Source organism: Ammospiza nelsoni, chromosome 8, assembly GCF_027579445.1.
Source record: "Ammospiza nelsoni isolate bAmmNel1 chromosome 8, bAmmNel1.pri, whole genome shotgun sequence".
In the NCBI taxonomy this organism is placed as follows: Eukaryota; Metazoa; Chordata; class Aves; order Passeriformes; family Passerellidae; genus Ammospiza; species Ammospiza nelsoni.
In genome coordinates this window covers 16258928-16284765 of record NC_080640.1, presented here as the reverse complement: position 1 = coordinate 16284765, position 25838 = coordinate 16258928, and the positions used below count along the sequence as shown (strand labels likewise).

General features: G+C 35.1%; 1 protein-coding gene across 1 annotated transcript in view; it reads right to left on the bottom strand.

Annotated features, from left to right (window-relative positions):
- The window catches only part of PLCE1 (phospholipase C epsilon 1), a 116117-nt gene that overhangs the window by 76616 nt on the left and 13663 nt on the right, over positions 1–25838 (bottom strand). The window lies entirely within an intron of this gene.

The following is a 25838-nucleotide window of genomic DNA, read 5'->3' as shown; positions in this document are numbered from 1 at the left end:
TTCCAAATGACCACGACTTCTTGTGAAGTTCAATGACCTGCAGTATCTACTTATCCAAAACTGGTTTGTTAGAATTTTGGGTCAGGCTCCCAAACAGGATCTTTAAGTAAGAAGTCATTCTGGCCTTCAATCTATGTTTAAAAGCATTCTAAAGAAAACCATTAGACTAAAAAAAACGCACATCAATACACCTCATCAACATTTAAAATACTGAATATGAATAAAATTGTTTCTAATACTATTAGATCTATTGTACTTCCAGAAAACCTTAGACATATCAGTAGCAGAAAAAAACAGATCAACTTAGGGTTGGCACTTTTTCTTGCTGAGTAGGAGGGGTTTTGCAAACAGAGATGGTTTTAATCACTCTGAACCCTCTTTCAAAATGTTCACATTTATTGCATTACTTCCAGCCTACGCACAGGTCCTCTATCTTATATTGGTTTAGTACTCTTTCTCCAATATTTGTGATAACACACTAATGAACTTCAGTCTGTGGCTTAGCAACTAAGTAATGTTTGCTTATTTAAAAGAGTCTAATGATCAAAGCAAGAATCTGGAAGAAATCTCTTCATTTAGTATACAAGGGGAGACTTGATTCTTTGCATTCTTCCATGCTGACTTACTGATTAACATTAATAATTTGTTTCAATGATCTGTGCTTCTTAATTACAAAGTGTAAACTAAAAATTAACACAGGGAAAGGTCAGCATAACTGCCACCAGGACAGGTGCTGAGACAATTTTCATGAGATTGATCCCACCAGTCAAAGATGTGCAGAAGAAACAAGCTGATGGCTTCATGACAGTTTTTTTCAATTAGCGCCTTGTGCCTTGTTGCCATCCTTTCCCACATATAAACAAAATACAGCTATCCATCAGCATGGCAGAAGCTGCAGCCAGCCCTACAAAGCAAGCACACGTGCTCAGTCAAATGATAAGAAGCTGTTTGCACAGCCTGTGCACGCCACATGTCAGAGGCACCGACACCCTGCCCACGGGACACACACGTGCCCAGCCACGGATCCAGGGAGGGAAGTGGCTCCCAGCACAGGGATCTCACACCCATCACTTCTGCCCCAAGCCTGGCATTCACCCTGCCAGGTCAGTGAGGAAGGATCCAACTGCCTGCTCCATGAGGGATCTGACCCTCCACTAACAGAAGAGGTGAACAATGATGTGGTTCCTTCATCTGTGTAAACAAATTGCAGAAAATCAATTACAATTTAATCTATTAAGTAGATATTTGTTATTTTAGCTTTAATTTTTGTAATAACCACCTTTGGGGGAAAGCAGTAAAATTTTATATTAAAAATATAATAATTAATTAACTAGTAATGTAAGTCAATTATCTGAAAAAGACCACTGACATATTTATTAAGATAAAAAAAGAAACTTTCACATGTTGACTATGGTTATATATAGCTCAATCCCTTTAAAAGATACCTTCTGTTATGCACTGCACTGCACTACTCATGTACTACACTACAGCATGAAATGTTGTGGCACCTTTCTTTTTTCCCCTCTCCCTGCAGATTTTCCAAAATTTGTTTGGTCTGAGGTTTCTAGAAATATTACACCTGCATCTTTATCTTCTTTTCTTTGCTATCTGGCGGTTTCACAGACTTTTAGACTGTCAGTATAGACACATCACCACCTTAATTCAGAAAGAAAATGTGTTTTTAAAGCGTGCCGTACCTGGATGGGATGTGTATAGATCTTTTATTTAGCTAACTGTCTAAAAGTACCTTTTCAAAAGGTGTACTGTGAAATAGTAAACCTTTGGACTATGAGTGTGTTACACATAGTAGACATAATTACTCTTTTTAGTTTGTTTTAAAAAAATATTTAGTTAATGAATATAATTTAACTTCTCAAAACTGCAGTTACCATCCAAAATATTTTTAAAATTGGGTTCTGCAACTTATAAAGGCATGTTCTGTTGCCTACACAACTAAAATTTCTTTCAGCTGCCAAAGCAAAGAAACCATTTGTTGACAGAAATAGGCGACAGTGTTTTGCCAGAGAGATTATACATGGAATAATGGTGTTAATCTCTTCTGTGTAAAGTAGACTTTGGGGCACTAGCTGTCTCCAAAGACTTTGCACATCACATAACATTTTCAACTTCTGTTTGTTTTGATGTGTTAAAGTTCCGAGCGTGTTACTTCTGCTGCACACAGATGAGGTTACGAAAAAATACAGACTTACAATGTGTATACTTGTCAGCCCCTGTAAAGAACTGAATAATCAGAATAGCAACAAATCCCTCAGGTACCTGATAGGTAAAACCACCTTTCAGAGAGATTGCACCAGACAATTGGGAAACTTAATCTTGCCTGGGAGACAAAGAAGTTTATTCCAAGCCAGAGCTTACAATTCATCCTGGCAGAATCCAGATCCTATTGATCCATGCCACTAACAAAGAATGATTAATGAAATTAAAAATGAATGTGAACCAAAAAGAGTAAGGTGCAGCACTGAACTGAAAGCTACACATCAAGAAAACCAAGCCTCACTTTTGCCTTACGTATTAAATTAAAGATTTCAAAACCATCTGCAGTCTGATGTTGCCATGCCTCACTTACTGCATACAAAACAGCAACTCAAAAGAAACTCAGGACAGTATCTGACTCTGAAAGTGTTGCAATACTAAACACTCTGTAATGAACACACAACACTTTTAAAATAAGAAAAAAGATGAAACCAGAAACTCCATATACTAATACACCAGTATTCTAATAAAAGTATACTATGGCTTAAATAGCTTTTTACTTTCTTTTCTTTTTTAAGGAGATTTTAATAGTAAGTAAAAAGAAAATAAAAATTACTTGCAACATACAATATTTCTGATTTCTAGTAGAGAAAATTGTCCTCCAACTCAAAAATTAAAATTAGCATTAAAATAAAGATTAAATTCAGAGAGAATTCCATCCTTGCAGCTTTACAACCGAGTCCATACTTGGAAAATGCACGGAAACAAAATAGAATATTCACCTCTTAATAATGTATGCAATAAATCATCAAAACTATACTTTTAAAAGCCCCTCAGTTTTGCTTCTAGTAACTTAAAATGGTATCTTCAAGTTAACTTATTGATAACCTTCAGGCAACAAAAGTTTCCTACAGTGACAACAGACGTATTTTGCTAAGATATTAAAAATCTCTTTAAAAATAACTATAAGAACAAGCAACTTATGCTAGCCTTGAAATTATTCCTTCGTTTTCTCCTGCAATCTTTTTTTTTCTGTTTAATCATCACAGAATTGCAAATTGCAATATGTCCTTTTCTCCACAACATTACTATAGCTTTACTGTGTAGAAATGGCAGAAACCCAAACACCGCAGCAGCTTAATGTCCAGTTTATGACACATATTCCCCCAAAATGAAGCTGGAGTTCATGGGTACTGCTGTACTGGAAATATCAGATATAGCAGTTCATAAAAAATAATTGCAATTTCTTACTTAAATTCACATGTATCTCTCACTGTAGTCTTTTTTGTTTCTCTTTTCATATTTTGTCTGCCTCAGGTATTTAGTTTAGAACTTGGAAGCATACTATCATATTGTCAAATATCTAGCTGCTGCTGTGCTTTTGAAACCCAGAAACTGGAATTATGACCTGACTAAAAACATCCCATTTATTAGGCAGCAGAATATGTACAGAAGAATATGTGTACACAAGAATTTCATTGCAAAGAATAGTAATGAAAAAAAGAATAGTAATGAAAAATTATGCTTATTGCTACTACACTGTAAAAATATGATACAAAAGGGTAATGAGGTTTTAATGCATCTGTCCAAACACTCTCTAAACACATCTATCGAGATATCCTGAATGATCAAGATTAAATGCTGAAATGTAGGAGGTGTGTGCATGTGTTCAGTTGGTACGACACATTTCAGTCTGATTTCCTGGCTGTTCACCTACAGAGCACTTCTGTGACGGAGGATGCTGACAGCAGCCTGCCTTCATTTGTTGCACACTTTTAAAGCATTTTAAAATGTCATAGTGGTATATTAGCAAGTAATAACTCTCAGGACAGTATGTGTTGAAGATCATTTGAACATCTCCTTTGAAAACACAAAGGTTTCACAGAACATACAAGCCTAAACACAATTAACAACACAGGAAACGCTGCTCTTTTCAAATTTGTTCTGTTCCAAGAAAAATTACATTAAAGTGAGGAAATTCTGTGGGTGATTTTTCATTTTGGCCTTGCAGATTTTTCAGAAGAAAACCCTTACTAAAATTGGTCAAATGAAGCTAACAGTGGTCTCTTGGAAGTCATGACCAAGGACCATTCCAATTGTGTTTACATGTATTTATTCTATCATTTATTTACTTATCATTCTATCATGTATTTATTCCATCATTATATCATTTATATATTGGACATATATAGCATGGAATACAAGCACAGTCTGCTATGCAAAAAAACACCTTTGCCTGAAAGAAACTAATATGCAAGGTGAACTTGGGTGAATGAGGCATTAATACAGAATTGGTCAATATTTCAGTTTTATGTCTTCCAAAATGGTACTCCAGCACAATGTAAAAAATAGGTACTACTGATAGTTAATTTTCTGAAACACACTGGATTTTCTCAGCTTTATCTCATTCAGGTTATGACCATACCCCCATTCATCAGTTCATGACATTTCAAGATCATTGCTAAAGTACAAATCTTTAATTCAAGGTCTTTCTAAAATATGAATTGTCTTGTAACAATTTCTGATTATGTATCAGAAATTGTTATGGATCAATTATAAGAACTGATGTATCAATTACAAGAACTGAAATACATTAAACACCGAATGCATTTTTTGTTATCCTTACAATAGTGTATATGTTTGTCTTTCTCCCTACTGTGTACATGATACTCTCAAGAGGACATGCCAGAGGCCACATCTCAAACAGTTGTGCAGGTTGTTCAAAGCCGAGGGATTTTACTGTGTTTGACAAAGAGGATGCTGAAAACAGCAGAAAGGTCTGCTCTGTCAGGACTATTTCTCAGCTCTGTTCACTGGCAAGTCTTGTTCACTTCAGCAATCGAAGAGGTGAGGTCTTCAGAAATCCTTTCAAGAAACTGGACATTTTGATAAGTGGCTTTCAGTGTTTGGAGTACAAAAGTCAGACATTTGGACTGCTAGAACACTAACTTCTTGGTGGTACTCAGCAGCCTGTAACCAAATAAGCACACACCAGGACAGCTGATTAAATTTTTGGCTATGTGTCTAACTGAGTTCTGGTATTTACAAGAACAAGCAGGGTAAGGTTTATGATAAAACCTGTGGTCAATGAAATTTCATTCCCAACTTATTATTCCAGATGAAGTGGATGAATGCAATCACTCAATTGTAAGCTCTTCTAAATTGTAGCACCACTGAGATTTGTGAGAGACTCTTGACTGTCCAGCCCAGCAGGAGATGAAACACCATTTCCATTCCAAATCCTCTGTAACAGCTACTAAGAAGAAAGCTCTACCCTACCTGAAACCAGGGCAACTACCTCACCCAAGCTTCTCTGATCTGTTGTTTGTCATGACACTCTATTGCAGTTTCTCCCTGCAGCAAACACAAAGACAACTATCTGGCAGTTTTGCAAGATGGCATCAAACTCACAGATCCTCTCCCAACATCTCATGATCCAACATTTTTGGCTAACAGGCAACATTCTCAAAGTACAAACAGCCATCCCAGATTAAAATAAAATGCAATCAAATAAACCGTTACATATTATGATGCCTTTCTTCATACTCAACAGCTTTTGGAAATGTATTTGAACACCACCCTTCAGGTGGCTTTGCAAGCCAGCAAATGTCCCACCAAGCAGAACTGACAGACTCAGCAGGGGCACTTGCTACCTAGCCTGCCTGCAGCTTCACCAACAGGAGAACAAGAACTACCACCACCTGAAAGTTTTGCTGAAACACAGACATTTGGTACAGGTTTGCATATGTGCTTAAGAAATAGCAGTAAAGGGCTATTTTGATAAATAATCAGCAAGAAAACTAGAGCTATAAATACATATTCACAGTGAAATATATGCAATTCAGCAAAAATGGAAAGAATTGCACGGAGTAAGAGTATTGTCTATATCTTAACTTGCTCAAATCTTGTTTTCTATGTTTTTTCACATGGTGTTAAAATGGAATAACTTCCCTGCTGAGATGCCAGTTTTTGTACTGGAAAAGTTCCTTAAAGTATCCCTAGACTGCTGAAACAGTGTACTGTATTTTAAAAAATAAGAAAAAAAAAAGAGGATACAGTGTCATGGTATAATCTGAAGTGTACTTCATAACATACAAGGAATGCTATATTGTCTTCACCTTCTCCTTATAGTAGGAATAAATCTCCCAATTGAAACAGAAGCTGCCCTCGCTGGGGTAGGGCACATACAACTTGCAGAGAAGGTGCATGCATTGGAGCCTGTCCAGTCCCCTTACACACCTGAAGGAAAGAACAGATCACAGAAAAGCAATAAAAGGCTACAGGCACCTCTTCATCATAGGAGTCAATGCTTTTTCCAGCATACTCACATAGCTTTTCCAATGTTCAGTGATGCAGTCACTGTGGGAGACCCAGATATTTTCCTGTCCTGCAAATGATCTTCAGGTTCCAGCAATTTAGAAGAAACCCTTCCAGCAGCTGTCTTGCCAATATCCTTTTTGCAATGTCTGCTCTCAAAAACCCTTCCAACTTTTGTGCTCTCTTCAGGGATGAGGAAGATGCTGACAGAATGTCAGCACAGAGCACAAGACAACAGTATTGGGCTACAGAGCAACAATGCTCACTTACTCAACAGCAAATTCTGTTGAGTATTCAGTTCTACACAGTAAGTTGTAAATGGGCAGTGTGGCCCAGAGCAGCAGAGGACACACAGAAAACAGATGAGCTGACCCTGGGAACATGGAAATCAGTGTCAATGGCAGCTGGAAGGCTGCCAAAAGAGCGATCAAGCACAGATGTGCCCAAACACTAATATTCATTAAGTGATGTTCTGTGAACTTTCTACAGCTTCGATTGCAATTACAGAATGTGCATTACCTCACCAGCCAATATTTTTTATGAATTGCATCCTGTTAAGGATGAGATAATTTCAAGAACAGAAACAGAATTTAATGAGGATCAAACTATCTTGCACAGGCAATAATCCTTAAGTACAGTTCAACATTATTCAGAAATATTAATAGCCACCCCTACTCAGTTCTGGTATCTGACAAGCGCCTTTAGTGGAGAATTTTTTTCATTCCTTATCATCAGGAAATGATGACACAGTTTTAAAAAAAATTAATTTGACATTTGGATTTATGAACAGAAATTGTAACAGATGATCGAAACTTCGAACAAGTCATCATTTTTACTTCTGATAAAAACTTGGTTGCTATTACTTACTTATTTTCCATTTCTGTAAGGTAACAGTATTAAATAGCCCTTTCCAAAGGAAAGATGAACTTCACAGATTTAGAAGACAGAAAAAGCAGTGTGATCTAATTAAGATACAGATTTAAAACAGTACCTCCACTCCGAGAAAGTCCTACTTTTCATGGCAGGTATTATAATTTAGATTCAAATAACTACTAAGAAGAATCAACTTAAGATATAAAACAGAGGCTGCTAAAAGGCATTAATTGCAATTTGGAAGTTTTTTCATAAACACTTGAAATTTCAAGTTGATTACAGAGAAAATGACAGGATGACACAGAACACAAAACAGGAGTTCTTCACATCACTTTTGAGCAATGTGAAACAATGCCCTTGCCACTGAGAGAAACCTCTGTAATCTTAGCTAGGAAAAGCCAAAATATCATTTCTGGCAGAGTCAGTTATTTACAACTCTGTTGGTACAAGTGTGTATGTGAAAAAATAAATAGTTATTAATTATTTTATTCCTAAGTTCACTTCCTAACTGAGTTTTAAATATTTTTTATCTTTTTTTAGTACTTTGCAACTTATAACTGTTAAATGTTTTCTGTTCTACCCTTGTCAATTCTACATGCAGCCAGTATTCGTTTTATTTCCTGAGTGTTTATTTACTTCCTCCAAACTTTCACCAACAACATAATTTATGAAAAAATTGCTGCCTTAGTAACTAAATAAATTACTCTTTTAAATAAACATCTGCATAATCTCCATCTAACTAATGCACACCTTGGTTTTTTTTTATTGAAAAGCTGATAGTTTTACTAGCCTGAAGTGGATCATGTCTTTGAATACCTGAGCATGTGGACTGGAATTTCTTGGGTTATTAGCTTATTACCTACTATGTTTTAAACATAAAAGTATAAGTACCACACACATAACCGCTGTTCAAAAATATATTTTAATAATGACTTTTGATATACCTTACTGATGGAAAAAAAGCATTCATATAAAACTTCACAGGTATGTTATAAAAAGTATTTAAAACAAGAGGATGATTAGCAGGTTGAATTTTTGATTCTGAAGTTTTGGTGTAGCTATGTACATTATCTAAAATAGGCGAATTAGGCTTAAAACTCTCAGAAAGACAGAAATAATTCACTCAAATAATTTAGATGTTAGAATATTAAATGTGTCATGATGAAACAATTTCAATTCAGGACAGGTTAATATTTTCATTTATAAATTCCTCCTTTCATCATAGTAGAAAGGTCTTTGGTAGTCAAACCATAAAGGATGGTGCTATTAAAATGGATCACTGCATCTTCCAAATGTCCCACGTTTTTTTTTTAACTATTATTCTGTATGTAGAGCAATAGCAAGTCTAGATTTTCTCTAAAAAACAAACAAAAACTCCAGACACGCATCAGATACAGGCAGAAATCTCTATGGGTTTGTACCTTGATATCAACTGTATTCTTCCCATTTGAGGAAAGCCTTCCACGGAACTCACACATTTAAAAATAGCTGCATTCCTACTCATGTGAACTGATTATTTAAACGACTTTGAAAGATGAGCTTAGTGGGATAGTCCTGATCTATAAACTGACAATAAGATTTGGGAGTAACATACAGTAGAGAAAAAAAACCACTTAAGAGATCTCCTGTCAACATGATCATCTTAGAATCAAACGGAAAAACCTAAAAATTATGGCTGTCGAAGACCATATCTCACCATCCCTTACAACTTTGGTTTCTCATCCTCTTTCTACAATCTCATCTATTTCTCAAAGTTCACTATAGCTGCTTATGCCAAACCCTGGCCTTAAGTGTTCTTTAAAAATATTTTGTTAATATGTATACTTATAACTGATTCAGAAAGCACACAGTCTGTTCCATTCCCATGTCTCTCACATTAAAATTCATAAGATAGCCAGTGGCAAGGGTTAAAGGTCATAGAGCTGGCTAATTCTGTTTTTACAGAGTAATGCTGCATCCCTGTAAGTAGACAAACTGCTCAGAATTGCTTAAGATCTCAAGCTCAGAGTAAATATGCCAAAGCTCAGACACAAAGTACATGTAATAAAGCTGCCTTTCTAATTATACGATCACTATTTCTATTTGCATCAAAAAGGGTTCATAATGGGATTTTATTGTACTTTACATTCTGGACTTACATTGAAAGGTGGATCTCAGCCCATCTATCAGAAACAGTCTATAGTTCAGATATGTAGACAGAAACCTAAGGATTGAATAAATGTAAAGTGCAATAGAACCTTGCTGTATCACAAAATACTTTTATTTATAACCAATTTTAACTGATATTACAGTAAAAGATTGGTAGGCAGATTACTACAGCTGTGAAGTTTATGCATCCTACTCATGGCATACAGCTAATAAAAGAGCACGTTTTCCTTAGCACAGGAAATCTAGTTCTCATTTTCTAATTTTATAGACACTGAATCCATGCTTATTTGTTTGCTTCTACTTCAGCTGTTGGGTTCATAGGGTCACATGAATAATTATAAGATTATTTTGGATAGTACTTTGGGGCCAGGAAATTCTCAGAGTTTTCATGACTGAATTGTTTGATAGACTTTTAGGTCAGGATACAGAACATGATTTCATGAAACAAAATAACTCTGTTCTATAAAGAGGCATTTTCCACTTTAAGGGTTTTTTTAAAAATTACCCAGAAATAGAAAAGGCAAAATTCCTTGCCCAAAGTCACAAGAGAATATTGATATTTCAAACTTAACCTTGAAGTTACATATTTAATTATAATTTACTGATAAAAAGTGAGTCTTCATTCATCATTGTTCACAATGAACATTTAACAACAACCCTACAAAAAGATAAGAATAAAAAAGGGCTATCCTGTAAATTTTTAGAATATAAATTTCAGCTAAAACTAAGCGATCACAATGATCCATCATGGTACAATGCAGCAATTCTCCTTATGTTGCCTTCTTGGATCAAGAAGGCAGTACCTTCAACACTATTCATCTTCCCTGGTCATTAGCTGCTAAGGAAGACTGCACTGCATCTGTAAGTGTACAAAAGCTACACATGTGAAGACACTGTGAACTAATATACAATGCGGCAACTTAAAAAAATAACTTCCTGTTTTCCTTGTTGCCAGCTCAGCTGGGTGTTCACCTGTTAACTTCAAATAACTGTTCTAGAGAACACCATACATTCAATTTTCACATCATATTTCTATTTTATGAAACAATTTTGATGACAGATACCGAATACACACTAATAGCCATACGTACATTAAGACAACTGGAATCAAACAATCTATGGCAGTAATTGTCACTGAAAGAGTTTTTAATTATCATCCAAATCTGCTAAAATGATGCAAGGGTGGTAACATTGTTATTAAGTTAAAATTGATGCTGTCTCCAAAGGGAGCTTTGGAAGCCAAGTCCAAGATCTAAACATGGGGCATTGATTCATTAATTATATTTTCAGTTCAGTTTAACTGGACTGAAATTCACAAAATAGATAATCTAAATCTAAAGTTTTGCAATTTTCAAAAATTCTAATTCCTTCATCACATTTAAAACATGTTTTTTAAGGTAAATATTCTTGTTTTAAGAGAATGAGTATGAGTGAAAAAGTGGAGTGATTGAACAAGGGAGGAGGAATAAGAGCACAGTAGTTCAGTATTTAAATTACACTTTTTAATTGTTGATGAAGTTTCTGCAGGATCAGAGTATATGTTCTCCTTTCTTTTCCCATTGGAGTGGAATGTCACTGGAGGCTTGATTTTCAGAATTTAAGGCATCTGGCTTAAGACCAGATGAACAAAAATATTTTAAACTAACTTTCCTTATTCTCTGGGGATTGTTACAGACCCAGGGACTAGAGTTTAGTCATCCATGAGATTTATTTTGCTTTAGCATTAGCTTCAACTAAACTTTGTATATACAACAGCTTCCTTACCAAAATTCATAGCCACTCTGCTCAGTGTAATCATTTTTATAAATTGCAATTATATTACACTGAATTACATGCATAAGTGACCTGTGTGTATGCTTAGCCTCACAAAATGAAGGATAAAACCTAGATTCCTATTACAAGCTTCTCTTTCATACTATCACACCAGTTCTGAAAACATTTTGACTTATTTATCCATAAGTACATGAGCCAAATTTAGGATTCTTTAAAATTGAAAAGCTTCACCTTAATGAGAAATAGTGCTCTTTAACAGCTTTGGGAGAGCTGAGTACAGATTTGTTTTGAATTAACTGCAGCAAGTTTTCATGTACATAACAAACTATTCATGTACTTGAGGGAGGAAAATTTGTAATGGATGTTTTAGTTAACTATGAAGCAAAAATGGTTGTTTGCTCTTGTTTTAAATAATTATCACAGAAAGACAAAAAAACGTAGAAAGCATTGTATGTTTCCATGAAACTCTAGCAGTAGCTTAACATTTTACTCAAGTCCCAAATAATTTCAACTTGACAAGTACATTCTTAAGATCTTTAGAGGGCAGTTTTGTCACAGCATCATCATTCTGAGAATAAGCAGGAAGACTTGTTCAAACAGTGCTACGATAAAAACTGAAGGTGATATCAGGGACAAAAAACCCCAGAAAACCAGTACTTTATAAAGATTAGATAGATCTAATGGATCTTTACTGTAGAACAGAATAAACAAGGAGAGATAATTTCCAGGCTCCTATCTTCTCAGAACCACATCAAGGACAATCTATTCCGTAGAGGGAAAAGTTTACATATGCTTTTCATAACAGAAATCTCATCAAATGCCAAATCTACATTAAATATGTAAACCTATTGCAATACTGGCACTGCAAAGGGCAACTGCGTGGTGCAAAAAAGTAATTTCCATCTGTACTTCTAAAACCTATTTTCAAACTCAGTCTTTATATTCCATAAGTTACTCTACAAACTGTACTAACGCATTCTTCTATAATGAAATCTGCTTATGAAGATGTAAAGACCACATGAAAACAAACTGACGTAATGATGGAGGTCTAGCTACTTATGAAAATGAAGATGTAAAGCTTGGGCACTAGTTTGGTTTTATTAAAATGACTGATACAAAAAAGACGCTGGCTGAGAGTCATGTCCCCTCTCTAAATTAATAGAAAGGTAAGAAAGAATAAAGATGGCAACAAGTACAATTCCACAAACTAAGAATGGGCTTGCTAACTGCTCCTTCAATATATGCTTGACACATGTGTGACTGTAACTCAACATTTTGTCCAGTCATTCTTTTTTTTAATCTTCTGACTGGCTGACTGTGTATTTTATTCACTTACAGGACATTAGTGCCCTAGACTTACTAATATATCAGCAAAAGCCCATATTTACATGCTACTTAGTAATATGGTAATTTAGTAAAATGCCCTATCTGTATAACCCACAACTCACCTTTTTATCACTGTGTACACACTTTAAAACAGGAACTTTTATCTTCCTATGCATTTATTCTGCTTCTTGGAGAGTAAGTCCCACAACCTAATGCTGCCAAACATTATCATGGTATATACAATTTAACATATTTTTAATGTATCAACCTTTAGTTCCCCTTTGTGTTATGATTTTGTAGCAGCACAAAAAAAAATTAATATTTGGACACGTTACTTAAAACCTCAAAGCTCTGTCATAATCTTCCCAGGTCATTTGATTTGAACACAACCAAACTACAAGGTATCAGAAAAGTAAAACTCCGGCTATTTAAGTGAAAGTAAGAAAAGTTGTCACAGAGATACAAAGTTTGTGTTCATTAAGTGTAACCATCACAACTTATTCTTACTAATCATGAGAGCTTACGTACAAAAAAGAACAGGGTTGTGTTATTTTTCACAAGCAGGTACTTGGATCCCCTCATAAACCAACCTACACAATAAATTGTTTCTCAAGTCAAAAGCACTGTTCAGTTTAAATTCCTGAAACATATTACTTTACTGGAAGACTAGTCCAGTACATTTAAACATTAGACAATTTGCAAGTTTTATAGACTATTTAAAAGTACAACGTATGTTTGAGAAAATGAAACAATTCTCTATCATCACTAGTGGGTAGTGTAATTTTAGCTTCACATGCACATGACGGGAAAATAAGACAAAACCAAATTTTTAGCATTTATAAAAATATCCATAATAATCAAATGTCATCCTGATTGCATTTCTACTGAACAGTTTTGTATTGATTACACTGGGAGAAGCGATAGCTACAGAATTTTTTTCCATTTATATTTTACTGCATGTTCAAAAAAACAAGTCTTACATACTTTGCTTATGATTTCAATATTCTTTACTAAAAAATATCCAGTGTTTTCTATAAATCCTATTGTACATGCAATATTTCTTCATCAAGTCACAGTAAGATTCCAAAATTCATTCGGGGGTTTAATGTCAACTTCATTAATGGCATCTAAGTATTTTATCAAAACAATAAAGTAAAAAAAATAAATGTATGTAATTAATATTTACATTATTTACAGAGTTAGAACCCAATACTAAGCAAAAAAAGTAGACTTTATAACTTTATGTGCTAAAATTCTGGCTTTACAATCAATTAAACACAATAAGCTAGTAAACATTCACATTCAGTATCCCTATTTGAAATAAAAAGGAAACAACACAGACTCTTCAAAATTACTAACTGTTTACAACAACAGGATAAGTACTGACTGAAAAGAAAGTTGTTCCAGAAAGAAATGGCTCGCTTAATAAAGCAAGAATATATTTTTCTCCAGCACTACATTCTTCTTTCTGACGAAGGAAAGCTTTCCTATTATCCCTGGAGTAAGAAAAACTTTTTAACAGTTAATATTACATGAACCATACCTTTTTCCCTTGTGTTTCACCATATCCATATCATACCATCTGGCAGGAAAAATGACAAAACTTATAGAGATTGAAACAAGCCAACACAAGCAGAAAGTGCAGGCTGGCTTTCAGCAGCCCACGGTGACAGCCTGTTCCCGTCTACAGAGACTGCCTGAGAGCCTGCAGAGAAAAGAACTCTGCTGCCAAATCTTAATCCCGTGGCTGCACTGCACATGGGGCTGCCTCACCTCTGCAGCTCCTACAAGTCTACTTCCCAACAGTCTGTGGAAATTTGTTCCTTGTTAAAACTCCATAATCATTTCAATGTGATCACAGACACAGAGATAATAAAATCTGATACATTCAATGTTTAATTTTGCAGGCCTACTGGAGTTTGTGTTTACATTACTGCAAATAAAATGATGCAATGCTAAATTTATCTGAAGGCACCGCATTTTGCTTGGTATTGTATGAATTTATAGAAAAAATTAACTTACAATGCCAGCCATGAAGCAACTTCGAAAACATATTTATAAATACAGAAAATAAGGTCACTGGCATGATGTAAACTCACTGTAAGCAGAAGTAAAACGATTCTTCCCACATTAGATTTCTCACCTCTAAGCTACTAATACAATTATACTACTGCAGAAAATGTACAGATTAATAGAAAAAAAATTTGAGACAAATTATATAAACAGAAGAGGATTATTTCTAATTACAGTCTTCTAGAACCAGTTCCCAAGCACACAGCTGAGGCTGCCACACACTGCTCTGCTCTCATGCTGTCCTTCCTACTGACCCACCATACTTCTTCACAAGGGGGCACAATTTATAAAGGAAAGGCCTGGTGCACAAGTCATTTTTGCAAGCCTAAAAAATTCCAAGAACAGCTGTATCCTACTTTAAGAGAGTCCCAGAGGAACACAAAGTAGATGAAGGAGAGTATTTGCTAGTACAGGAACTGAAATAAGCAGCTTTACAAATCCTTGTTTTTGTTAATTAAAGATACACGATGGAGCCAACATGAAAGCACTGCAGCACACTGGCTATTTTGTGGTTTTCCCCAGAAAGGGTCCTTAATGTGGGTCACACTTCAAATAAACATGAATAATTCCGTACCTGGTAACCTGGGTAACTTTATCTCAGAAGTGGGCCTTGTTACTATTTAGTTATCCCTCAAATACTGCTCTTCAGTAACTTGATCTCGGAACAAACACTGATTGAAAAAAGATTATAGGTGAGAATAACAAGTTATGGAAGGGAGAAAAAAAAAGAAGTATGTGATAAAGGTAATGATGACAAAGGTAAAAGCAGGAAAACCACTGACTAGTAGGAGTTTTGAAGAACCACTGAGTAGCAGAACATGTGACATAAATGTGAGAGTTCCATATCTTCTGAATTCTTTTTAAATAACATGACACACCACTTACTGTCTTTAAGATACCTTTCTCTACAATTATGGAAACACACAGAAGAAAAACTCTCAAAAGATATGCTACAGTTGCATGCTGGGATGGTGGGAAAGTAAAAAGCATGTAAAATGTCCAACTATTAGTAAAACATGATAGCTTCATTCAGTATTCTCTTACAATAATTACCAGACAGCAATAAGTACATAAAAAACGCACATGGCAGAGAGCATTATGTTCAAAGAAAACAGATATAATGATTTCTGGGAAAAAAACTCTATAACAAATGTTTTAATATTATTATATTTATTAGGACTATCAATTTTAAATACAAGATCATCTAGGCAAGTAATGCAAAAGTAGCAGGAAGTAGCTTAAGGCTATACAAAAAAAATCATAAAATTTCTTAACACCTTGTCATTAAACACCCCAAAGATCAATACATTAGAACCATTTTAAGTATTTAGGCTCTGGCATTACAATGCAGTTATCTCACTCTTCCAAAACTGAAGCAAGAAAAATTTCACATGCATGCTTTTATTGAATAAGGCTTCCTAGGATTCATAAAATAAACTTTTCTACAGAATCTTTTATTTCTCTAAAAATAATGAAATATCATACAACAATTACATGTCAAGGACTTTTCTTTAGAAAAAAATAATTTGTTTAACTCTAATAACTGATCCTCTGGTATTGCTTTGATATTTTAAGATGTGCTTTAGTATCCAACCTCGCTAATACCAATTTCCGGTTTATTTTCTCAAGTGCTAGAAGCTGGAAGAAATATTATGTATATTCCCTGAATATAGTGGTTATTTTCAGGGAAAATGTACTTTTGATTGACAAGGCATGATGCCTTTAGGATCTTCTAAAATTTGGTTCACTGTTCCCATTCAGATTTGTGTCTAGAAGACAACCCCTTGGAAAATAACAGCGTAAACACCTTTTCCATATATGCCAATTTCATTGTATCTTTTGTAGTCAGAGATGGATCAATTACTTTGAGCAAAAGGGCAACAGTAAAACAATAAGGGAAGAGAAGTTCATATGGGTAATGAGTGAGAGAAATAGCTGTAGTCTCTTCTTGCCTGTTTTGTGCCCAGAAATGAGTGTTTCTACACAGTATGACAACATAGGAGGTACACACTCAGCCTTCTGCTTTCTTGCTCATGATTAACTTTTGTTGAAATGTCAAAATCTACAGTCTTTGGTAGAGACATATCATATAAATATTTTAAGATACCTCTCCTACAGAAAATATGTTGTACAGACTTCTAACCATGCTGAGGTTTGCAACACAGATTAGCTCCTCAAAGAAATTCCCTACCATTATTATATATGTTTGAAACTACAAGTCACAAAACCCAGCTATGGTCCTTTAGCAGCCTGCCAATGTTATACTGGAAACAGAGAGAAATGTCAGCAGATGTTCTACCTGCTAGTATTTTAAATAATGGACATCTCAGATGACAATCCTGTTCCTTCATTCCAACAAAACCACTTTCTGTATAGCAGGTGGCCCTACTTTTACTGGGAGATTATCACTGAAAAGATGCTCATCTTTACTACATTCATTCCAGTCTCAGTGTCAGCTTCTACTTCCACTGTAAAGCAGGGAACAATTGTTGTTCTGAATTTAAAAAACTTAATATAATGAATAAATATGATAAAGTTCAGACAAAGAGTTGTAACTGTTTTTCTTAATTAAAAGGACATTTATTCCAAGATAAAAGTGAAGTTTGCTGCAAGGCACCTACAGGCATTTAGTTCAGAACGAACTGACATTTTCAAGTATATGGATGTTTTAAAGGAGACATTAATGATTTCTTAGCAAAAAGATTTTGAAAGAAGGTAACTGGAAAAAAATTTTTAAATTTACAATGGATTTAGCTAAGCAGCTCTACCTATCTGTAGCTTTACCTATATATACTGTGTGCTGCTTATGTTCATAGTCTTTTATAGCTACTACTCCACAAAAGCTGCAGAAATGTTTGAGAATTTAGAAAAAAATCACCTGAAAAAAGATGTAATTTGAACTGAAAGTTCCTAACTTCTGCTGAAAATTCCTAACTTCTGCTGTCCATACTAAAATCTTCATTCTAAGTGCCTACAACCACATCATTATCCAAAGCGTGAACCCTGATACCATCTAGCACAGAAACTGCTTTCTTCTTTTAAGCTTCTTTAATGTGCAGCATGATCCACTATGCAAAGAAATACTGCAAGACAGCCAATCCGTTCTTGGCAGTTCCAACAAAACAATAATCAGATTTATTCAAATACAATTTAAGTGCACTTCTGGCAGATAAACAACGAAATTCTCTCCTTCTTTTGGGGACTTAGGGTTTGTGTAGAAAAACACAACACTATCTAAATTCCATGTATAGTCTGGTAATGTTCTCTATCAGTTGAATTTAAGATCATCGTGTCACTCTGGTCTGGAACATATTATTTTCTACACAAGTAGGCTTGTCAATCTAACTAAACTGACAGCACTCTGAAGCGTGTCCCTACACATACATACACACACACACACACAAAAAAAATATAGGAAGACAGAGGAGGCAGCTGACAAGTCTACATTCATTTAAGTCGTCAGTTCTGAGTTGTTTCTAAGCTCTCACCAGGAACTCCAGTATCACCTGAAGGACATGAGGTAAAGCATTGACATGACTAACACAGTCAGGAGTCAGGCACCCTTAAGACATCCTTGCTCTCTTCATCTTAGCACAGGGTCAGCAAGAAAACCAAATGCTTTTCCTGTCAAATACACTTTTCATGTATTTTTCAGTCTCATAACATATGGACCTAATAGCATTTACAAGACGTCCCATTCATCTGTGGAATCCAACAGATGAACAACATTGTTCCCTCCAACCCACATCAACAGCTTTTTTGGGGTTTGTTGCTCTTTCAGTCCAAGGAAGAAAAGCAATGTTTTCTCAACAATATCAAGAAATTTTAGGTAAACAAACCAATACAAATGCCTGAGGGATGAGAGTTAAGAGTTTATTGTGCCAGCACAAGTCATAAATGGTGTGACATGTTTTCAGAGAAGCTGACATTGTCCCCAGCTGTGGGATTTTCTTGACAAAAAGGTGAAGGTACCCTATTACTCAACTTTGTTTTCCTTCCAAAGAGAACAATCCATCTCTGCAAAAGACTGATTATTTGACCTCTTAATTAAGAGCAGTCAATTCTAATATAGCTTTAATTTCACAGTGACCTTCTTTGACATTGCAAAGAGCAGAAACTTTGTGCTACGGAACAGAAGCAAACTCCATATTTCCTACAAATCCTTAAATCCATAACTCATTAGCTTTCTGCTTCTCTGTCTGAATGGAACTATAGAGAGTGCATATCTGCAAAGAATTTTACTACACTATACATCCTAGGAAAGAAAAAAAAAAGAAGACAACAGCAAACATATTCCCTTTGGTCTGCTTGCCAAGTCTGTCCCATAGCTGGAAACCCCAGATGCAGAATTCTGGTGTTACAAGTTCTCCCACACACCTTTCATGAATTTGTCTGTGTAGGTTTCTCCCTGAGGGCTTTCGTTCTTCAAAAATTTTGGAACCTGTGTCCATACCAAGACATGCATTTGCAATACATTAAACATCCCTGTCCTTTCACTGAGAAAGTGTAAGCTGCATTTTGAGCTCCAGTAAATTATACTTTTCATCACAAATATTCTGTATAATTTCATCCAAACCATCCCTGGAAAGCTTGTCCTCGGTGAAAGGAGAAAAACATTCCCATGAAAAATTATTTCCTCCTAGAACATACATGGGAACTCTCCAGCACACAAAATTTCAGTAAAGAAGGACGAAAGGCAAGAATGCAGGAGACATATTTAGCAGATTAAAAAAAATAAAATACTGAAGTCTAACTTGCACTTTTTATATCTGCCAAAGGCAAGCTGGAAAATCTGCATTGTCCATCACTAAAGACCTTAACATTTTCTTTGCTGTAAAATTCCTAATTTCTGAAGTTTATTGAAAAGTTTCACAAGTACTGGGTGGGTGAATATTTTCACTCACTTTCCAAAACACCCAGAAGGAAAACAAACTATACCCCAAAATCAGTACATAAAACTACTATGGATTTACAAATACAGAACCCATGGAAAAAATGAGTATGTAAATAGCATTTTCAAAGTGAGAACAGAGAAAGAATCAGAAGGAAAATCTGTAATGTCTAACCTCAGCATCTTGCTCTTAGCTGAACAACTCTCCCTCAACTGCCACGAACACAACAAGGCTGGACAAACCTTTTTCTCCTGCTTGAGCTTTCCAAAGGATTCCATACCTCTTTCAATCAGCTGGATGAAGATAAACTGGTGTGTGAATCAGCCACTCTTTTGTGCATAATCTCAGATTTTTCAGAAGAGATATATGTGACAACCCTGCTACCTTAATTAAATGTAAAACTAAGAGTTAACACTGCCAAAACTTTATACACGCTATACATGAAACTATACACACTACCAGGAAACCTTTACTCCCTCTTTTCTTCTGAATAAATGTATAAAATAAATTATACAGCCAACTTTCTTTATAAGAGGTCTGGGAATAAATGTAAGACAAAAAAATTACAAAAATGATCAGAATTATTTTCTAAAATAGTGTCTATAAAACCCAGATGTTCATAAGTTTCTGGCACTGTATTCTTTTTGTATCTTATATTTGTATTCATAATTTGAAGATTTTAATTATAAAGTTTTATTAAAAAGTTGCCCAGAAGAATAACTGCCTACTGAACAGACACAGATATTAACTAATAACAGAAATTTCTTTCATGCAACATTTTTAACCTATCCAAGAGTACTCTCCAAAAGTGCATGTAAGGAATCGGTGACAAAGTCATAGTATTCTTAAATATAAATAATAACTTTCTATTAGTCTAATTTCTATTCTCATGAGCTACATATTTTTTAGAAAGCTGCTATTATTTTTGAATTTCAAAATTGAAGCAACTCAGATGATTTTTTTTAGCTGGATCAGAAAATACAGCTACATTCTGTTTAATAATTAAGATTTTCATCTGATTCCACCTACTGGTAGGAAAATTGTTTTCTATAGCCTTGATAGTGACATAAACAAGAAAAAAGCTTTGCCCACAATGTTATTCAAGTAATAGAAGTAAAAGGGAAAATTGTTTTTTTAAACAAGGAATCTAAATCTAAAAGGTCCTAGTAAAGAGTTGGAGTGACATTCCATTTTTTTTAAATTCACAGGCTGTTTTGAGGCTTGACTAACTTTAAAGCCTAAACTTGTTTGAAATAAATAGCATTGAAGACTGAAAAAAAAATCATTTTAAATTGTTCTTTTATATAATCTATTCTATTTAGTGTTTGTAATGTTTTTTACATGAAAAAATGTTTCTTTTCATCCTTTTGCCAAGAGCAATGTTTTACTAGACACAGATTTTTAAATGTTTTTAAATACATACATGAAAAAAAGGACATTTTAATCAACAACACAAAGCAAATGGAATAGATCTTTTATATTAAGATAATTTGCTCAAAATAAAACTTCTTTTTGTTTATATTCATATAAATGTAAGTGTCATGGCATAAGACTATCCAAGAGAAAATATCATCTCTGTTCAAGCCATATAAGCACAAAAAGCCAGGAAGGCTGGCTCCATGATGGGCAAATTCAGCTCAGAAAACAATTATTTTGTCTGGTTTGTAGAAGAAATTCAGCAAAACACTAAAACCAAACCTTAACCATTTTCTGAGGATTTTCAAGCTGGTAAGGCAATGGATATCTCAGAAAACTAAGATTTGATATATATATCACAGACCTAATTGTCCTAAATAAAACATGGGATCTGGACCTACGTGACATCACAAAACCTGGAAAAAGACCTGACCCTTCTACTTGGTCCCACAGGATGGAAGCAGACCAGTCTCCCTAACTGCACTCTTCAGCTGAAGAGTGGAGGAAGGCTTCACCACAAATTGCCTAAAGGAATCCTTGAATACCCCTGAAATATCATACAAGCACTCTCCCCAACAATCATTAGGAAAATATACCTATACACACGCACTTTTTTTTTTTTAATGACCTCTTTTTAAGCTCCTCCTTTGGCTGACCATCATTTAACCAGGATGGGAAGAACACCTTTTTTTTTTTCTTTAATATGATAGAAGTCATTCAGAATTTCAGGGGAGAAAACAGCAGCATGTGGAAAATGCTTACAAGTTTATGGGAAAAGTTCTTTTCAAAGCAACTTTCGACACCAGTGTTTGTTGAACCTTTTGAAGTGCTGTGGCCTTTCTGAGGGTAAATAATCATACAAAACATTTTAGTCACAGTAAGACTCATAGCACAAACCAGAGAATTTACTCCAAGTATAGCATACATATGCTTCTGCAAGAGTGCAGACCATGTGAAGTATAAGCTCATCAACATTTTAGCAGTGTTCTACTGAGGATGTGTTTCTTGACCAGTGAAACAGTTAAAGGACTGTTAAACAAGCTGTAAATGCTCTTTCTTCACTAAATATTCAACACAAAAAAGTGCCAAAGCAGCTTAGTTCAGAAAGAAGCCTGTATAATACCACAGTGCAAATAACATCTCAACTCTAATTTTCATAAATAAGCTGAACACTTGTTCTACTGTATTTTTAAACATTATTTATCTTTGAATGTTGAGAAATAATTCAGTTACAAGGAGAATAAAAACTCCATGAAGTCTGGAGTCACATACAGTAAGTCTGTTGCATCTCCTCTAAGCAAGTTTAATGTCAAGAAGAATCTTTAAAAATATTTCTAAAGTAGTCCATTACTTCCAGTAATAAAACACACCATGAATGCTTCCATGTACAATTTTATCTCCCTCCTGTGCACCATGACTGAACTAATAAACCTCCAGACACCTGAGCTAGTGTGAATTAGGGAAATCAGGAGCATGTGGAAGCAATAGCATTACTTGTTTTTTCCATTGTATTGTATTTCAGCTCTTTCCTTGCCTTTTCATTAGCTAGTGGAACAATGACATAACATGGTGATGACAATTCCATTTCACACATGCATTGATTACACTGTATTTGAATAATCTGTTCCTTTTCAGACTATAAGCACAAACTTTTATTAGATCAAATCCGTAGTAAACCTCAGTATGAAAGACATTATTAAGTATTTCCATTATTTTCTAATATGCTAATAGTAAGTTTCGAAAAAGTTAAAAGCAAGTTTAAAGGAAGTAAATAAGTTTAAAGTTTAAAGCAAGTAAATAGTAAGTTTTGAAAAGTTAATTTTAGATATTTTAATTGCAGATATTTGGTCAGTCAATCTGAAGAAAAAACAAGGGAGCTGTACTATCAGTCTTCCAGTAGATTAACAGGATGTTACATTCCTTCATGTCCATAAAAGAGCAAAGAATAAAAACCATTCATCAATATAACAGAAATTCTCTATCAACTGCTCCACTTGTTATCCCGTACTATGTCTATTCCATAAACCATCCTGAGATGTGTACCATGAAGTCATGCCCCCATGTAGCACTGTGTGCAAAGAGAAATACTGGAAAGTGACCATGCTCTCCAATGTATCTGCCTAATCTAGGCTTTTTAAATAGTCAAGTCACCTCTGCATTCACACCAACCAGCAATCCAACAGTTTTAGAAGCACAGCTTTCTGCAGAAAATGATATTTAATGAAACTGTGCTCCAAATGGGTGGGAAAATGGAATTGTGACCTGCAGGCAAAGGCACCTGAATGATGCTGTGGGACATGGGTGTAGGGGCCCAGAAAGGCTGCCCAAGCCCTATTTGCTGTGCCAGTGCAGATACAGCAACAGCCATGGCAAACACCTCATAATCTGCAACAAGCCAGAGCCTGGAGAAAGGTCTGTCAGGTATGATCTTTGACTAGTTGGTACGCAATTTTAAACATTTAGAATTAATATTTGAAGTGGGGGAAAATGGTTTCATTACCATTTGGGCTTTGGAGTTTTTCTTCCAAGCACCCAGTTGTCTAATCAAACACCAGTGCCAAATTTGGAATTCCATTTTGCCTCAAATTCAGTTTTCAGGGCTTTTTGCCCTTTCTGACTGAAGAAATACCCACCAATGCCAATTAAAAGTGATAATGCAGCAGAGAAAATATATAAAGATTTGCAGTAAAACTGTATGAATTATTCTATCCACCAGATGGCATATACCTCACATTTTACTTCAAATATAGTACAATTTCAATGACAGGTGCAAAGATCAGATTTTTCCTATTTCTTTTTCTTCTAATGTACAAATTTTAATTATATTTTAGTATTCATACAGTTTTAACAAATGAAAATACGTGTTCTGTAACCACGGTATGGAAAAATGAGATAATTTCCACATATAAAATACACACAGCCCATCTGTGAGCTGTTTTGAAACCTTAGCCTTTGCTCTCCTAGCAAGGAGATGCTAACACAGTTCTGTTGGGAAAGTTACACCTGTAAAACTATCCTTGCAGAGATGTGGGTCAGTATAAATATAGTATAAAGATTCTTATCTAGTGAAGCCTTATTGTCAAAAGGACTGCAGAAATACAAATATTTTATCATCATGGGTATCATACCACATTCTGACAGTTACTCCTGATTATATATGTATGTGCATGTACATACACATCCAAACCAGGTCTAAGTGGAAATCAGTGATGACAGAGATGCAGCAGCCCTGTCAATACTTTCAAAGAGTGTTTCAGTGAAACGTAGGCCCAATTTTCAAACTGGACTCCTAAAAATCAAACCTCTAAATCCCTAAGACTTCTAACTGTTGCTGGTCTGATTATGAGGAACACAGGGCATTCAGCATCTTGAAAATCATGGTAGTTTTGCCAGCAGGCTAATTAGGAAATTTCTATGTCTAATTTAAATACATGATTTTTGCTGCAATACTTTCTGAATAGCACCAAAGTGTGAAGTCTAACTTCATATAAGTATAATGAGAATTACTGTATAAACAAAGCTTTCTCAGATCATCTCCATCCTGTTTTCAGGACTCAACTCTGACAAACAGTTCAAACCTTCATGCTTTCATTGGCTGATGTCAGCCAGACCAATTGTATCTGTCCATGGTATTAGGCTAAGTTAAAAGCACTGTGTTGGACAACATGACAACAGCTGGCTGGAGAGGAGCAATGTGCAACAATTAGCAAAATGCAAATAGCCTTTGAACCAGGGATGTACAAAATCTAATGGTCCTAGAGCCATCTGATCCAAGCAAATTCTATGACCAAACTTGATTCAGGCAGGACACACAAAATATAATTTCTTTTATGCCCTTCATTCTTATCTAAGTCTTATGTCAATAAATGTAGAGGATCATCTGCTGAACCACATGCTAATGGACACACTAATAAGGAGATCCTCTAACTACTGATCATATAGAAGAAAATATCAGGTAAAGTATGTTAATAAGCACTTCTCTCCTGTGCTAGAGAAAAAAACTGGAACCAGTGACTTGCCTATAGTACTTGCTTGCATAAAGAAGTTAAAAATTAGAGAAGTACAAAAATCAAAACTGCAGAATGCTCAGTGGCAACAACACTGCTGTCTTTCAAAAACAGTGTGGTTTCAAATTTCCAGTTAGCATTTTATCAATGCTTAATCAATTTTATGAATGATTCTTAAAGAAAAAAATTACAATGAGGCAAATATCTAGAAGAAAATATAGTATGGTTTTCCACCATACAAAATAATGAATAATCTATTGTAGAAAAACATGCCCCAAACACTTTGTTATCCTACAATGGTAACCTTGACAAGTCATCAAGAACTTTTTTCCCCAGTCTTAATGGATATTCAAGACTTTTAATATCTTAACATCTTGGCCTAACAACATGGCAAGGTTTTTATAAAAATATCTGTAAACCTTGAAACTGGTCTTACAGTCCTGCAGACATGCTGTGCTACTGAGCTGTTGTTCACCTAGCAGCTGCTCCAGGTCGCTGGTACAGCTGTGGGACTCCCTCCCAAGCAGCTGGAACTGACACAGGCACAAAGAGAGGCCCTATGATGTGATTCAGGACAAGCCTAAGAGATAAGGAATGCTAACAGGCTGTTTTCCAAACATGAAAACAACTTAATGGTCTAGACTGTCTTTATGGAGCCCAACATAGTATTTATCAAAAAAACATAAAGCAAATAATGTCATCTCAGTCAAAAACTTCACAATTTGATCCAACAAAGTCATGGACTCAGTCATGGGTTTCCAAGCTGTGGTCTACATACTATTAATGACACACAAATGTC